At 38.7% G+C, this 15,848-nt stretch overlaps 1 protein-coding gene and 1 long non-coding RNA gene across 2 annotated transcripts in view; one reads left to right on the top strand and one right to left on the bottom strand.

Annotated features, from left to right (window-relative positions):
* Positions 1 to 15,848, top strand: part of LOC148109086 (uncharacterized) — a 32,208-nt gene that overhangs the window by 14,097 nt on the left and 2,263 nt on the right. The gene's annotated exons all lie outside the window — the stretch shown is intronic.
* LOC123793185 (uncharacterized) overlaps positions 1 to 15,848 on the bottom strand; it is a 30,931-nt gene that overhangs the window by 12,983 nt on the left and 2,100 nt on the right. The window contains exon 2 of the long non-coding RNA XR_006779864.2: positions 14,086 to 14,366. This is a non-coding gene — a long non-coding RNA (uncharacterized LOC123793185). The remainder of the gene's footprint in view (positions 1 to 14,085; positions 14,367 to 15,848) is intronic.

The raw sequence follows: 15,848 nt of genomic DNA, 5'->3' as shown, positions 1-15,848 counted from the left end.
GAGCTACAATTCTCAATTGTTTTCCAGTCAAGGTGTAAATAAGAGTTAAATATCACTACATTCCATTTTTTGGGAAAAAAAATGTTAAACCATATTACATCAGTGTAAAGAACATATATCATATGAAATCTAAGTGTCCTAACAAAGTGGCACCTCTTCTTTAATAGCCAGAAATTTTTGCATCACTGTTTGATATCCTTGAACCAATATTTCTACTTCAATTCTCCCACTTGATTTTATCTTTTTTTTTCAAGACTTATTTATTTTAGAGAGAGAGAGAGTGAGCCAGGGGAGGGGCAGAAGGAGAGAGAGAATCTAGAGCACACTCCCCGCTGAGCTTGGAGCTGAGGTGGGACTCCATCCCAGGACCCTGAGATCAGGAGCTGAGCCAAAACCAAGAGTCAGTGGCTCACCTGACTGAGCCACCCCAGGTGCCCCATCCCACGTGATTTTATCTTAAAACATTTATATTTGAAAACCTTTGATTATTCGATTATTCCTGGGTTAATTAAAGCTCTAAATATTAAAATACTCTTATCAGTTTAATTATTAGTAATACAAAATTTATCAATGTAACAAATCTGTAATTCTTTTCTTTTTAAGATTTTATTTATTTGAGAGAGAGGGAGAGAGAGCACGAATGGGGGTAGGGGAAGAGGGAGAAGCAGACCACCCCCCCAACCCCCCCACCCCCGAGTGCTGACCCTGACTCAGGGCTCCATCACAGGACCCTGAGACCATAACCTAAGCCACAGTCAGACACTCAACCGACTGAGCCACCCAGGCGCCCCAACAAATTTGTAATTCTTAAACAAAAAATTAAATTGTGTTGTAAATGCATTTCTCAGTGACAGATGGAGCTAGATTCAATTTTACTCACTCTATGGATAAAGATTACTCATGGTGTGAATGAGACTGTTTCAACATTTATTTATGCTTTTCGTTTGTTTTTATAGTTATAAATGCTGAGAAACTTCATTTACAAAATAAGGAGATGAGAATTCAAGGAATTTTGTTACAGCATTATAATTTTTTCCATCCAAGTTTTATTTTAAAAATCACTGTGTTCTATCATTATAAATTAGACTGGTGTCCAGCATGTGGAAAACCCTCTGTTGGAAGTTAGCATTAAGTCTCAACTGTTTTTAATGGACTTTTTATTCTCTTCTATTTGTTTTTTCCTTTCCAGTTAATTATCATGCTCTGTAATTATTATAGATTTAAAGGATATTTTGATATCTGTCAAGGGCCAGTCCATCACTCTCAAAATTATTTTGGCTCATATTTACAGTTCCCAAAGGTTTTTATGATCAACTTGTCAAGTTTTAAAATTTGGGGTTAGTATATTTATTGAAGTGCACTGAATTTTAGATTAATTTGGGCATGTTTGATATTGCTCCAATACTGAGTTTTCTCATCTAGGATCTCAACAAGTCTCTCCATTTATGCAAGCCTTCTTTCATGTCCCACAGTAAAGTTTTATGGTTTCCTTCATATTTCTTTCTGAATGTAAGATAACACAAATACTTTGACCACTTTAAGTGCATTCCTTCTTTCTTTGTCCTCTCTCTCTTACTTCTTTCTTTCCTTATTCTTTTTCTCTTGCTATTCCAAATAGATTATAAACTTGCACAGGATTGGGACTGGATTGTCCTGATAACCTCCTAAGTGGTTAAAACTTTGCTAGAATGGTTGCTAAGGAAAGAAATACTTGTTGAATAAATAAATGAATGAAAGGCTTGATTCATAAACTAGAAATGCAACAGGAAGAATCTGGGGGATATTCCAGGAAAGGCCTCAAAAGAATTATAATTCCTTAAAATGGATGGCAAATTATGGCTTGGTTATACCACAGGACAGATTTGACAAGCTATTCAAGATATCTATATCTATATCTATATCTATATATTTTTAATTAAAGAGACAAAATGACCTAGATATTAGATAAATTCTCCTACTATGGATTCACTCAGAGACCAGAGGAGATAAAATATATGCTTCTGATTTCCTCAGACTTTGAGAAAAATGCAAAAGTTTTTCTACCTGTGAGGTTTTCTGAAACATTATTGAATATCAAGGATAATTTAAACTTTTTTTTTTTTTTTAAGAATGTCTGCTGCCTAAACATCACAGACTTAGTCTTTTAAATAAGGAACATTTTAAACCCAAAGACTAAGAGGTATTAGGGGTGGAGAAGGAATTTTTGAGAGGAGCCCTTCTGTATGTTTTGTCTGTCACTTCAACCACTCACATTCAGTCTGTTGCCTGAAAGAATATCATCCATGCAAACTACTCCCATCCTCCTTTGCTTACCTGTTACCTTGTAGACAGAGCCATGGAGGTCAGTAGACATTGATGTGGGCTAGGAAAAGGAAAAGGGCTCAGAGTCACTGTACTTGGGGCAGGGGTATGCGGGGGCGGGGGGGGGGAAGATGAGGCATACATTTTTTTTTTTAAAGATTTTATTTATTTGAGAGAGAGAGACACAGCCAGCGAGAGAGGAAACACAACCAGGGGGAGTGGGAGAGGAAGAAGCAGGCTTCCCGCTGAGCAGGGAGCCCGATGTGGGGCTCGATTCCAGGACCATGGGATCACGCCCTGAGCTGAAGGCAGATGCTTAATGACTGAACCACCCAGGCGCCCCTGAGGCATACATTTTTGAGGCACTAGAGAGGTTGCACCAGCCGTGACCCTCTCTGTTCTGGAGTTAGAAATCGAAAGTGAATAAAACTTCTTAGGCAGCAGGAATTCATTGTGACAGAAAGTTCCACCGACCCAAGACTCCTGCCACAGCTTAATGAACAGAGCCTGGGGAGTGTGAGGAAAGCACTGATCTTGTTGCTGTGTGGTCCCAAAGTGAAGCTGAGGAGCCACCTGAAAATGTCAGAAGCTTTCATCCAGAAGCCTGAGGAAAGCCCTGCCCTTCCTCAAGAGAGGGAAGTCCTTTAACATGACAGCTATTTTTCTTAGTCTTTGGAAGAATTCACACCACTCCTTCCCCCAGCTTTGTGTGCGGTGGTGGGAGCAAAGAGGTGATCTCAGAATTTCTAGAAAGGCCTTAGTCCTCCCTATCCAACAACAGGCACAGCCTTGCTAACATTATCTAACTTGAAACCATCAGGATTAATCACATTATCCCTTTATCCCTGTTTACATCATCACTGCAAGAAGCCAGTGGACTCCCAGGTCATCCTCTAGCTCCTTTACTCCAATTCCCATACAGCTCTTAATCTCATTCTCCTCCCTTCTTCCACCCTCCCCTACTCTCAAAATGCGACCCCTGTGCTCACTATAATGCCCAGTCTGTCAGCAGCAAAATTCCTACAGGCTCTCAACCTGCTCTGCGAAAGTCCCCTTTCACTGTCCTGCTCCAGCTGAAATCTGAATCTCCCCAGGAGATTCCTCCTTCCCCCGTAGCCCTCTCTAGTGGTGGCCCTTTTCTCTACCATCTCTACCGCACCCTACCCGACTACAGAGTGAGGGTGCTCCTTGCTCCTCATTGCCATTTTCAAACCCTCTCCCCACCAAATCCCCAGCTTTGAACCACATGTCATCAGATATACCACTTACTGTCTCTTATTGTCACTTGCCCTTATTTCTGAGTTTAGCAGCTGACTCATGGTCACTTTCTCCAGTGGTGCTCCTAACATAATTCTAGGTAATTTCAATATTCATTTGGTCAGATTTCAAATATCCTGGCCTTAGTTCCTTGACTTCTTCTTCCTATAATTTTGCCTTTCACTCTTTATCAGTCACTCACTATGAAATCATACTGTAGACCTTTGCATTATCTGTAACAGTAACCCCTTCATGTTCTCAATGTCAAGCATCCCTCTAGTACCACTACTCCCTCCAGAGCCCTGACTCCTACAGCCTTCTCTTCTGCCGAGACCTACAGTCCCTTGACTCAACCACCTTTCAGTTATGCCTCATTCTCCTCAGATCCTCTCATAGCCTCATCACGTAGCATTAAATCCCGTGGTCAGTTATTAGAATCAGTTCCTTACAGGGAGTTCTAATTATTTGCTAAAATCTATCCTCTTGTCTTCCAAAATCAGAGCATTGTAGCTAAGCACAGAGCTGACCATACACACCACATTTCTCAGGCTTCCTTGCATTTAACTGTAGCCATAGGACTAAAATTTTGCTAATAGAATATGAGCCTAAGTAATGTGTGGGGCCTGCAGGCTAGGCCCTTAAAACAAGGGCAATGCTTGCTCCTTAACACTCTCCTTCCCCCTCCTGATAACTGGGAAAAGGTGTGCCTGCTACCCAGTTTCCAGGATTGAGTTGAGAAAAAAAAGTCCTGGGTCATGAAAGAGAAATTAAGGTAGAAGGCCCCTCAGTCCCTAAATGATCATTTGAAGCTGAGACTCAATGGCCTGGAATGGTCATTTCTGCTTAAAATTGAAATAAAATCTGCCTTAAGTCACAGAATTAATGTTGGGTTGCTTTGTTACAGCAACCTAGCTCTATTCTAAACAACTCGCCACTCCCTTGGTGATCCATCATTTGCTAATACTCACCTGGCAAAACCATTCATGGAAGCTGGCCAGAGAAAACCCCTGCTGCTTAGTCTTACTTTCAATTCTTGGCCACTGAATTGCATTCGGCTTTATTTATTTATTTATTTTAAATATTTTTATTTATCTATTTGACAGAGAGAGAGAGAGAGAGTCAGCAAGAGAGGGAACACAAGCAAAGGGAGTGGGAGAGGAAGAAGCAGGCTTCCCGCCGAGCAGGGAGCCCAATGCGGGGCTCGATCCCAGGACTCTGGGATCACGCCCTGAACCGAAGGCAGACGCTTAACGACTGAGCCACCCAGGCACCCCTGCATTTGGCTTTAAATGCTGCCTGACAATCATATCATATCTCCTTGGTACACTCAGTCTCCCACTCTTCTAGATAAACTATTCTCCTTTCTCAAACCTCCAACACCTTCCCCTCATTCTCACTCTTACCTGATAACCCTGCATTGTATTTCATTGAGGGAATTGAAGGCTTCAGAAGAGAGTTTCTTTTTAATATTTTATTTATTTATTTGAAAGAGAGAGAGTGCACGTGCACAGGAGCAGGGGTGAGGAGCAGAGGGAGAAGGAGAAGCAGACTCTCCATTGGGCAGGGAACCTGACGTGGGACTCAATCCCAGGACCCTGGGATCATGACCTGAGCCAACGGCAGCCGCTTAACTGACTGAGCCACCCAGGCGCCCCTCAGCATACATTTCCTACAGATAATGACTGTAAAAAATGACAGTCACAACACCAACTTAATATCCAACAAATCTAAATACATGATCAGAATTTAAATTTCCTATATTGTCTCAGAAACATCTTTTTATAATATATCTGCTCAAATCAGGCTCTAAACACATTATATTTGGCTGGTATGTCATTCAAGTCTTTCTTCTTCTCTAAGTTTCCCTCCACCCTTTTCTCATGCCATATATATCATGCCATATTATATGTATATTTATTTATTTTTTTTTAAGGTAATTTTTCCTGTATAAGTTTCCACATTCTGGAGTTGACTGTTTACATCCTCATGATGTCATCTAGCATGTTCTTCTCTCCTGTATTTCCTAGAAACTGGTAGTCCTATCTTGAGGCTTGATTCTCTGCTTTCTTCAATCCATTCCAGTCACACATTCACCCTACTACTACTGTGTGTGTGTGTGTCAAGTTCATCGATGACCCATATTGCTAAATCTAATGGCCCATTCTCAAGCCTTGATCCATTGGTAGTATTTAAATTGATCACTTCATCCTCCTTGGTGCTTTTCCTTTATTTGGATTATAGGACACCACACTGTCATAGTATTGCCTTGACTTACTTGTTGCTCCTTTTCAGTACTTTTGCTGGCTCCTGTTTACCATTGCTACCTCTAAATGTTAGAGTGCTATAGGATTATGTTTTGGTTCTCTTCTCTATCTGCACTAAGTCCATTGGTGATCTCACCCAGTTCTCAGGCTTTAAGTACCATTTTATACATGCTAACTTTCTAATTTATAGCTTTAGGCTGGATCTCTTCCAAGAAATCCAAATTCATTATGGCCAACTGTTTATTTGACATAATAACCATTTGAGTGTCTAACAAGCTCCTCAACTTGATCATGTCCATAATTTGACACATGACCTTCCTCCAAATCTGCTCCTCTCTTAGAATTCTCCATTCTATTTGATAGAACTCCATCTTTCCAGTTGTTCAGGTAAAAAAAAAATCTTAGAATAATTCTAGGTACTTTCTTTCTCTCCATCCCAAATAGACCCTGTCAGCAAATCCCAGTCTGGTCATCTTGCTTCAGTCCATTGTCATCTCTTGCCTCTTATCATAGCCTCCTAACTGATATCTGACCTACTCCTTTGTTTTATTAGGACAGCTGGAACGATCTTTTAAAAAATGTAGGTCACATCAGGTCACTCCTTTGCTCAAAATAGTCCAGTGATTTCCCTACTTCTTTATAGTAAGAGTTGAAGAACTTAAAATGACCTATAAGACCCTACATATCTTGTTCTAATACTTCTCTGACATTTCTCCCAATATTCTACCTCCATGCTTATTCTACTCAGGCCATGCTGGCCCTCTTACTGTTTCTATCACATACCTTCTCTCAATTCACCTTAGCATTTGGTGTTTTGCTTGGTATGTTCTTCCCACAATATCAGCATGGCTCGCTCCTTCAAAAGGTAACAGGTTTTACCTTTTCAATGAGTCCTTTCCTGACCACCATCTTTAAAATTATATTTCTCTAGAAGTTAAATTGAGAGGTCAAAGAGCATAAGCATTTGTGTTTTGATAAATATTAAAATATTACCAAATTACTCTCACCAATTATGTATGAGTATACAAGTTTCCCCCATAACCTGGCCAACTGAGGCTGCTAACAACTTTTGAATTTTTGATAATCACAGTGTAGTTTTAATTTTCATTTCTTCTCTTATGAGGGAGTTTAAGTATCAATTTAAGAGCAATTTGTATTTCCAGTTCTGAAAACTGGAAGTTCATATCCTTTGTCCAATTTTCTAAGGATGTTGGTCTTTCTCTTATTTATTTGCAGAAGCTCTTTGTATGCTATGTAAATTAATACCTAGTCTGTCGTGTGAGTTAGAATAAAATTTTCCTAGTTTGCCATTTGTCTTTGACTTTATTTATGATGGGTTGTTCTATGCAGAATTTTTTTAAATTGGAAGACTAATTCATCAATATTTTCTTTTATGGATTCTGAGTATACTGTCATACCACAAAAGGCCATACCATATCTCTCACCTGGGATAATTTTTTTATCACACTTTTTTTTTTAAACATTTCAATCTTTTATCCATTTGGAATTCATTTTGGTACAGGATGTGAGATATACTTCCAATTTTATTGTTTTTCCAGATGGCCAACCATTTGTCCCAACACCATCTATTGAATGCTCTGTTTTCTCCATTGACATGAAATGCCACTCAGGAGATTCTTAGGCAAACTTTCATGGCCGTGAGCTTAGGTTGATGTAACACTGTTCTCTCTTTGTGAAACCTCCGCTGGCACGCAGAGACCTCAGATTTGCCACTGAGAGCTGCAAACTGGTCTAACCTGTAACATGCTGAAAGCCCACACCCAGTAAATGCATACATAATGTCTTCAAATTGTTGCTTGAAATATTGTGAGCACATGATTCTCATATAGTTAGTTCCTCCACCCCACCCACATTCTTTCCAATAATGCCAAAAGCTGGCAGGAAATAGTCACATGGTTTTTGGTTGTTTGTTCAATATACGAGGAAAACCAGAACTTAATATTTGCAAATCACATTAAACTGCGGAGAAGAGAACTGCTATTGTAATCCTCATATTACCTTTTGTACATCAAGCATGTTGTTATAACATCAGCATTCTGGGTTTACCGAAGTTTTATTCCAATTAGTATAAATTCATCTCTTTGTTCAACTAGCTGTGAAACCAGGTCACCAGGTATGGATTATGAGGGCCAAAATTTGGGGGGATGGAATGAAATTTTTCAGAATTGGTGATGTCATATGAGACCATTAAAGCTGGTTCACCTGGCATCTAGGATTAGGATTTTTTTTTAAGGTAAGATACATATTTATTGTTTAGTGATAATTATGACACTAAGATACTGAAAAATACTGTTATAGTTTTTGAATTAAGTGCCGAATCATCAAAAACAATTATGAAAAATAGAATTTGAGGTTCAAAGCTATGTGGCTGTGTTCCTTAATGGAAATACTATATGACAGAATAGGGGTTTGACAGAGACAGAGAGAGAGCACTAGCAGGGCAAGCAGTAGGCAGAGGGAGAGGGAGAAGCAGGCTCCCCACTGAGCAGGGAGCCTGAGGCAGGGCTCCATCCCAGGACCCTCGGATCATGACCTTGAGCCAAACGCAGATACTTAACTGACTGAGCCACTCGGGCACCCCAGACAGACAGGGTGAGTTTAATCTTGATTCTTCCACCTTTTATCTAAGGAATTTGAGCAAGCAACCTAACTTCTGTAAGCCTCAATTTCCTCTTATATAAAATAATAATGATAATACTACTTACTGCTTTAGGGATTAATGAGAAAATCCACTTAAACCATAAGTAAGGCATTTCCTCCCATCTGATTGGCAAAGACCAAAAAATGTAATGCTATATTGGGTGGTGAGAATATGGTGGAAACAGGTTCTCTCACACATTGCTTGAAGGAGTGTAAACTGGTGAAACTACCATATAAAACAGTTTGGCAATAACTATCAAAATTACAAATGCACATACTTACCTCTGGCCAACAATTCCTCTAGCTGGAATTTATCAAGCAGATGTACTTTTATTTTATTTATTTATTTATTTATTTATTTATTTATTTATTTATTTATTTATTTGAAAGAGCAAGAGAGTGCGTGTGTACGTGCAAGCAGGACGAGGGGCAGAGGGAGAGGGAGAGAGAGAGAGAGAATCTCCTTGCAAACTTGCTGCTGATAACGAAGCCCCCCCTCCCAGGAGCCTGAGATTACGGCCTGAGCCAAAACCAAGAGTCAGAAACCCAACCAACTGAACTACCCAGATACCAACCAGCAGATGTACTTTTTTATTTTTTTTTAAAGATTTTATTTATTTATTTGTGAGGGAGACAGAGAGAGAGAGAAAATCATTGAGCATGAGCAGGCAGGCAGAGGGAGAAGCAGCCTCCGCACTGAGCAAGGAGCCTGATGTGGGACTTGATCCCAAGACCCTGGGATCATGACTTGAGCTGAAGGCAGACACGCTTAACCAACTGAGCCACCCAGGCATCCCAGCAGATGTACTTTTAAATGAATGAATTGATAACCGTATGCTGATATTTATTGCAGTACTGTTATAGTAAGAAAAGAGTGGAAAACCTAGATTTCCATCTTTAAAGGGCTGTTTTGGACGCATGCAATCAAATACTATGCTGTAATAAAGAACAAGGAGACAGCTTTATTACTGAATGAGATATTACCAAAATATATTATTAGTAATCAAAAGAAGCAAAGTGTAGAACAGTGTGTAAAAACAGGGGATGGAAAGCACATAACATATATACATATTTGCTTGTATAATCATAGAAATGCTCAAGAAAAACACTCAGGAGGTAGTAGCACTGATTTCCTCTAAATCTAGAATTTCCTGGTGGAAATTTTCTAAGAATTTCATGTGTCCAGGAAACTCTTCACTCTATATCCTTTTCATCCCTTGATTATACTCTGAATGTGTAACTTATTTTTTACAAAATAAATCAATAGGGGAAAGCCTAGCTGGCTCAGTCTGTAGAGCATGCGACTCTTGACCTCGGGTTTTAAGTTTGAACCCCATGTTGAGTGTAGAGATTACTTAAATATAAGATCTTCAAAAAAAAAACAAAACCAAACAAATTAACAAGGGCACCTGGGTGGCTCAGGTGGTTAAGCATCTGCCTTCGGCTCAGGTCATGAGCCTGGAGTCCTGGGATAGAGTCTTGCATTGGACTCCCTGCTCAGCTGGAAGTCTGCTTCTCCCTCTCCCTCCACTCCTACCCCCGCTATATCTCTCTTTTCCTCTCTCTCTCTCTCAAATAAATAAATAAAATCTTTTAAAAATAAGTAAAACCTACTAACAAACTAAAAAAATAAATCTAAATATCTAGAAAACTCATGACATATAGTAAGCATGTAATACATATTAGCACTTAATACAAAATTTTAACTTAATTGTAACTATCTTGCACTAAGCGGTGTCATGTAAACTTCTCTCAAACATTACTGGATTTTGAAGAAGAAATAGAAATACTTAGAATCATTTATTTATTTACAGTTGAGTTTGCTTTTAGTTCTGAGTTTTGAGCAAATTTGGATGAACTGAGAATAAACGGAGAATTCTTCTATTTTACTTATATGTACTTAGACTATAAATAAACTCTGCATCTAGATTTGTCACACTTATCAGATATTCTGCTATTAATATCTTGTTCTCCCCCATACTTTGGTAATAATACTTTCTCTGGTTTTTAATTTCTTAGACATGAACAGTTTTTAGGCTATGCTATATATATAATATTAACAGGTATCCCTCTAGACTCTAATCTCCCAGTCTGGTGAAGTATTTTCCAGAATGTAAGTCTGGTGAAGTATTTTCCAGAATGTAAGAAGACTTAAATCATATGGCATCTTGCCTATGAAACTGTTAGAGATTTCCAAAGCCGGATATCCCAGTTTTTTCCCAATGTCTTGAATCTACCTCTATATATGTATATGTATATTACATATACATATACTGTAATGATCTGTCTCTTTTAGCAAACAGGGAACTCATTAAAAACATCAACTCTATTTTTCATCTTTATAATTATGCGCCAGGCCTGGCAAGTATTAGGTACACATTAATGTTTGCTGAATAAAGATCAGTTTTTTTTCCAGTAGATGTTACACTTCTAATGAAAGTACTTCAGCAAATGTTATCACTTGATTACATTTGAGTATTTTAGTAACTATAAAAGTAAATCAAATATATAGAGTTATCTATCATGTCTCAAAAATCTGAATACAGAGGAATTCTGTTTTTCTCGATCAAATTCCAATTTCATGTGTAATAAATACCTGTGATCTAAATTCCCCATTTTAAGCTTAAAAGATTCATGTTGTTGTTGTTTTTTTTTTAAATAACTGAGTGCACAGCCTTCTTCCAACAGCTTGACCCAATGATCACTTTTAGGGGAATATTCAAGAAACATCTGAATCTGTTGGCTATTTTTTTTCTCAAAAGCAACAAGTCACCTCATTAATGATAAAAACAAAATTGTTACTGGCAGATGTTCCCAAACATCTAGATAGACAATAGGGAAATGCTTTTTCTGACCTAAGAGGGTATGTTTTGTGGTCTGAGCTAGAAGCAAGCATACTCTGACAGTTTGGCCCAGAGGCACATTCTTTAGCCTCTCTCAGCCAGTTTCTTCCTCTGTGAAATGGGATCCAAACACCGGCCTCACGGTTTTTCTAGCCAAGGTTGTCTGTTTTTGGATGATGCTTTGTAGTACAGATTTCTGGGGCTCCCAACAGACTTCAAGAATCCAAATAGATCTACTGTTGCAAATTGACAAAAGTCCGAACCCCCTCTAAAAGGTTTCTCCTTCACAAGGTGAGCTATTCTTTCTGTGGGCAAAAATACCACCTCATTTCTTTGCTGCCCACTGGTCTAGTAGCCAGGGCACTTAAATTTTTATTCTTCAATCAGCAGTATAGAAATCCTTCATTTCACATCGTCAGCAGTGATCTCAATGATGCAGCTACAATGGGGAGACTGTTAAAATCTTAGCTGGTAACAAGTGAAAGTCAGCAGGAATTGCATTAGGAACATAATAACCATTAAGTCTTATGGCCTAACTGAATATATCCATCCTTCAAATCTGAATTCTGGAAATCTGTACACCTAGGTAAACAGCACCACTCTGGCCGCCTGTAAAAATGACTTAATGATACGTTCTTTTGCATGTTTGTTTTGAGGGTCAATATAAGAAAAGACCCAGGGGAGTAGTACATTCTGTGTTTTTGGTATTATCAGGAACACCATCCATCATGTTAATGTTCCTCTTATAAATTAGGGGAGAACCTAGAGATGGCAGACCCATTAATTACTATTTCATTTAATAAGCTTGAAAGCTCCTGAACAGGAGGGAGGTGGCTTTGAGAGACATCATTTGAAAGACAGGAGGGAGAATAGACAAATTGTGACAATGAATGTTACTAAGTACCTACTGCATGCCAGATGCCTTAAATATTTCTAGCCTTCGGTACCTCTAAAAAAAATAAAGAAAGGGTATGTAATTTGAGTGTGGGGATTTGTAGATGAGAGTTCAGTTTGAACACAGCAACTTTGGTGGGACAGGATATAGGAAAGAGGACTCAAAAACTTCCATGTGCCAACTCATCTTTTTAGAGAACTTCAAACTATCACCACCAGTAATCAGTACTTATCTAGAATGGCTGACATTGACATTAGGATACAGAAGATAAGTTATAAGATATGTAAAAGCATCTGGCATACAGTACATATTCAGTAATGTTACTTTTCTCACAAATCATTCTTCCAGAGGTACTGGATCTCACCGTGGAAAAAAAATTCTTTTTCCAAAGACATTTATATGTCTACAGGAATTCTGTATTGTACTTACTATTTTCAGAAAGTTTAAAGACATTAAAAATAATATTGGTTATTGGGAATAAATGTCTATATTATGAATTTAAGACTTTAATAAACCCAAATTATTCCATTAGAGATATAATGACATTGATTAATGTCTCAGCAATGCCCCCAAAGACCTCCGTGTCACCAAATTCAGTGGGTGTTTATCAGTTCTCTTTTACTTAACCTTCCAGGTATACATACCAGTCAACCCATTTTTCACTCCATCCATCCTTCTATGTCATATCCCATGTCCAATCTATTACTTGGAACTGTTGATTTTATATCCCCTCCCCATATGCCTTTCTCATCCATCCATTTTTATCCATCCTTACTATCATTACTTTAGTACAAGTTAGATTCATGTCACATCACTAGTAACTGGCTCACTGCTCTCCTCACCTCCATTATGGCTCCCTTTGATTTTGTTCTCCATGCTAGAGCCAAAGTAGTCTTTTAAAAATGCAAATCTTTTGAAGTTAACCCTACAAAAATTCCTACATTGGCTTATTAAACAGGTCACAAAAGTCTCTGTCAATCAATAGGACCTAACAGACCCTCTCTATATAAACTCTTCTACTTCATGTAATTCCTCTGTCGGAGTCACCAGGATTTATACCTGCACATCTTCTATTAGCTTCTTTTGCTTTCCATCTCTGCCTCTAATTAGGGAAATTCATAGAGATGCCGGTAGGTTGGCACCAACTCTCTAACCTCCATGCAAAGTGATTAGGAGGAAGTTTTATTATTGTTTTCATTTTCTGTGGAAAAATGTTTCTTCTCACGTCACAGTCTATAGATACAGAATACCTTTCAGAAGGCATAGAAGCCTAATCCGTTTTAGGATGCCAGATCAAAGCCAAGTTACGTAAGGACAAAAACAAGTCCAGTGTTAATGCCATGAGGAGCTCAAGGATCCTTTATATGCCATGATGTTTCTTACACGATATCTAAACCTTATATGTTTAAAGATAGATTGTCAGGTTCTATCTTTCTAGTACATAGGGAAGTGGCTTTGGAATAAGATGAGGCAACTTTCTTAACGTCTCCAGCACTTACCTATCTGCTAAAGTAAATAGGAAAATAAGATTACTGCTGACACAGAGTTACTTTGAGAATTAACATGAAGTAAGTAAAGCACTTAGCAGAGAGTCTGGCACATATCAATGACCAATATGACCTAGTTATTATTATTTTTGTTTATGATAGTCACAAAATCCATTTTAAGGAAGTCTTTAGATTAATGTAAATTTTTTTCTTTGGAGGAAGGGAATACTAAGGATTTGAACTAATAGTTCTGTTGGTTCAAATCATTGTATCATTGATTTTCTTCTATCAGATAAATACACATTTCACAACTGAAAAGTTAAAATTAATCTTATTATTACTCTTCAGGAAAGGAATACACACAAACCCTCTCTTACCTGGTGTTGTTGTAAACTAATAATCAATATCCTTTTTTGATCAAATCACTTCCAGCTCCTGGAAGAAGATTCTTATCATTTTGGGAGCTCTCAAGCACAAAGTTGATGGCACTATTTCTGTTTGTGTGATGATTTCTGTTGGTGGCAGAGACTCTACTGTCCCCTGGTGGTATCTCGTGTCCTCGATTGGTTCAATGTTCTAGCTCAGAAAAATTATAATTCTTCTTAGTCATGAATTTTAGCAGGCAGGCAGAACTTGAGAGTTGCTTTCCCGTTCTGACCTGGAAGAATAGGGATTCTTAGGTAGGCCTCTCTCCTACACATTAGTATCTCAACACAGATGCTTCCTCTAGGAGCAGAATCATTTTGTCTCCTTAAAGAGTTACACGTTAGCCTCTTGGAGTTTCAATTTTACGGTCAGAGTCTGACTCAACAGACAGGATCCTGAAACTTTCTCCCCTAACTCTGGTGTCCTTTCTGACTTCCTACCTGTGATGAAGGGGTTGGGTGTTATTTCAAACTTGTCTGGGTCCTGTTAGGATCTCAACAATCCACCATCTATGCCCGTATGAAGGTATGAACTCAGATGTGTGAGACACAAGTTTTTTCTATTACTCACCTTAAGTTCAATTTTGAATTGCCTATTGCAAAGGGTTGGTAATGCCATAATTTTGCCAATTTCTGGTATCTCACTTTTATCCTCTTGGGATTGGATCTAAACTTGATAATGTCTTAATATGGCAGCAGCAAGTTTTGGATTTAGGAAGCTCTGGTTCTCAAAGTTATCTGTCTACATAAGCATCCATGAGAAACTAGACATCCTACCTCAGTCATCAGTTCTCCAGGCCTCTACTGAGTTCAGATTTCCCTTCTGCAAACTCCCTTGAAGTATGGAGACCATCTTTCCTCTTCTCTGGTACACTTGGGAATACAGGGATATTGTTTTGCTCCCACTCCAAGTTAGGGCATAGGAAATCTTTGGGAGTCTGTCTAGTTCCCATCTACCTACTCACACCATTAATCCATATTCTCTCTGGGGCCTGCTGCCTTCCTGAAGCTGTATTCGGGAATCCAGGCACACTGTTCCCTCTACTCTCAGATCTCATAAACCCATCTATGGAGGTTTGCTGACTTCCCAGGGATGTGACTGTCCAGAGACTTCTCATCTCTGGGATAGTGGAAATCTACCCTGCAATTGCTTCCCCTCCTACTCTCCTCTCTGTACCATCTGTAACCCCCTCATTCTCCAGTGTAGGAGATGGGTTTGTTTGAGTTTGACTATTATTTTTTTTGCCAGTGGAAAGCCATGATCTTACAAAAAATGTTTTGTCCAAATCTCTTGCTATGCCAGGAGTCTTTCTTGTTCCTGTAAAGCCAAGCCTTTTGCAACTCCAAAGCCAGGAAAAGACTCTTTTCTTCCCTGTTTTCTTTGCTGTCACATGTTTCTCCTTAAAGCAATGAGCACAGAATGCCTACCTGCTTGTTTGGGTGGAATAATGAGCAAAAAGACTGAGAGAGGATATTGGGTGGGGGATGCAATCTGTTAATATTATCCCTCCAAACTTATGGGAAAAAGACAAAAAAAGCAATAATGAAAATAGTGGTAACAGAGCTCTTAGAGCAAATATTCATCCCTCCATCCAGATGAAATTGTGTCCTTAGCCCTAAGACATAGTGCATGCTCCTTAGTCTTTCTTTCTACACATAGGCAAGAAGACTTCAGAACTCAGAAGACCTGTATTAAGTAAGTAGACTGACAATGG

Source organism: Ursus americanus, chromosome 13 (genome assembly GCF_024610735.1).
Source record: "Ursus americanus isolate L20-20 chromosome 13, mUrsAme1.1.p, whole genome shotgun sequence".
NCBI classification, from domain to species: domain Eukaryota; kingdom Metazoa; phylum Chordata; class Mammalia; order Carnivora; family Ursidae; genus Ursus; species Ursus americanus.
This window is presented reverse-complemented; position numbering and strand designations above follow the sequence as displayed.